Source organism: Penaeus japonicus, unplaced genomic scaffold (genome assembly GCF_977035675.1).
Source record: "Penaeus japonicus unplaced genomic scaffold, GWHDUDI00000001_assembly GWHDUDI00000018, whole genome shotgun sequence".
Classification (NCBI taxonomy): domain Eukaryota; kingdom Metazoa; phylum Arthropoda; class Malacostraca; order Decapoda; family Penaeidae; genus Penaeus; species Penaeus japonicus.
In genome coordinates, this window is record NW_028234420.1 from 8,497,002 (window position 1) to 8,499,501 (window position 2,500).

A 2,500-nucleotide genomic window follows, 5' to 3' on the forward strand; every position below is an offset into this window, starting at 1 on the left:
ATTATCATTGTTATCATCATTTATTATCATTATCATTGTTATCATTATTATCATTATGATTATTATCATCATAATCAATATTATCATTATTTTCATCAATATCATTATTATCATTATCATCGTTATAATCATTATCATCATTATCATCGTTATAATCATTATTATCATCATCATCGTTATAATCATTATTATCATTATCATCGTTATAATCATTATAATCATCATCATTATCAATCATAATCATCATTATCATTATAAATTATAATCATCATTATTATCATTATCATAATAAATATCATTACAATTATCATTAATATTACCATTAATATCATTATGAATATTGTTATCATTATCATTAATATCATTATCAATACTATCATCATCATTATTATTAATACTATCATCGTATTATTATTATCAATACTATCATCATTATCATTACTGTTATTATTATCATTTTTCTTTTATCCTCATTATTATCATTATTATCTATATCATTTTCACCATTGTTATTATGATTATTGTTGCGGTCGTTATTGTTGTTGTTATTATCAATATCATTATTATCATTATTACTATTACTATTATTATTATTATTGTTATTATTATTATTATTATCATTATTATTATCATTATTATTATCATTATCGTCATCATCATCATCATTATTGACAATACTCTCATTATCAACATTATCATTATCATGATCATTATCAACATTATCATTATCATGATCATTATCAACATTATCATTATCATGATCATTATCAACATTATCATTATCATGATCATTATCAACATTATCATTATCATGATCATTATCAACATTATCATTATCATGATCATTATCAACATTATCATTATCATGATCATTATAATGATTGTTATTACCATTATCATTATCATCATTGTTATCATATTCATCATTATGATCATTCTTATCATTACTATTGACAATACTCTCATTATCATTATTATCAGCATTATCATTATCATGATCATTATCATGATTGTTATTACCATTATCATTATCATTATTGTTATCATATTCATCACTATCATCATTCTTATCATTACTATTATTGTCCTAATACCATTTCCCTTAGCATTATTATTATCACCGCTTATCCTTGTCATCATAATCATTATTACTTTTATTATCAAGATCAATATAAAAAATCATATCTTCATTATCATCATTATTAACTGCATTATCATCATGTTCATCGTCGTTTTCATTTTCATTATTATTTTCAGTCTCACCATCCTTTCCACTATCATATTCATCTTCATCCTCTTCATTCTCATCACTCTCATTAGCAGTAGCAGTAGCATCATCATTAGTACTTACCATCTTAATCATAGTTATCATTGTTGATGTAATATGATAATGATGGTATGGATGGTGATAGTAGTGATGATGATGATGATGATGATGATGAGGATGGTAATGGTTATGATGATGATGATGATGAGAGGAGGAGGAAGAGGAAAAGAAAAGAGGAGGAGGAGGAGTAAAAGGAGGTAGAGGAGGAGGAGAAGGAGGAGAGGGAAGGAAAGGAGGTAGAGAATGAGGAGGAGGAGGAAAAGGGGGTAGAGGAGGAGGAGGAAGAGGAAAAGGAGGTAGGGGAAGAGGAAGAGGAGGAGGAAAAGGAGATAGAGGAGGATAAAGAGGATGAGGAGGAAAAGGATGAGGAGGAGGAAAAGGGGGTAGAGGAGGAGGAGGAAGAGGAAAAGGAGGCAGGGGAAGAGGAGGAGGAGGAGGAAAAGGAGGTAGAGGAGGATAAAGAGGAGGAGGAGGAAAAGGAGGAGGAGGAGAAGGAGATAGAGGAGGAGGACGACGAGGGAGAGAAGAAGACAGGGAATAATTACGGTGGTGATGATTATAGCAATTAAGATGATAATTATGATGAGTCAATATGTGTTTTATTTTGTTACTTTGTAAACTTTCCTTTTTACATTTTTAATTTAATGTATGACCCTCATTACTTGAGTGATTATGGGAAGTGACCTGACATGACCGCTTTGAGTGAACACGTGTATATGTTTGGTGGTACAGTTTATATAACCCATTATGACCTTCACACTCACAACCTTTCACGTTTCATTAGAGATTCGTCCAAGATGACCTCGTGTGACCTCTCAAAGGGAAGTTTGCAAGGTCATTTTTTCATAATACAAGTCAGTGATATGTACGAGTAGGTTGATTTAAATTCTGCAGTATATATTTAGTATGAGCATTATTTATTATAAATTTTGTCTAATGTGACCCAGTTTACCAAATCTCTTAACTGACCTTAGTTGAAGATCTAGCGGCATCCCTCACTTAATTAACCTTATCATCATGATTGTCAGTCTATCATTACTATCGTGATCTTCTAGGTAGTTGTTGTAGTATAATAGTAGGAGTGATAGTAATAGTAGTAGTTGTTGTGGTGGTGGTTGTGGTGGTGTTGTTGGTATCATGAACATCATCATCTCTATTAACATTATTATTTTA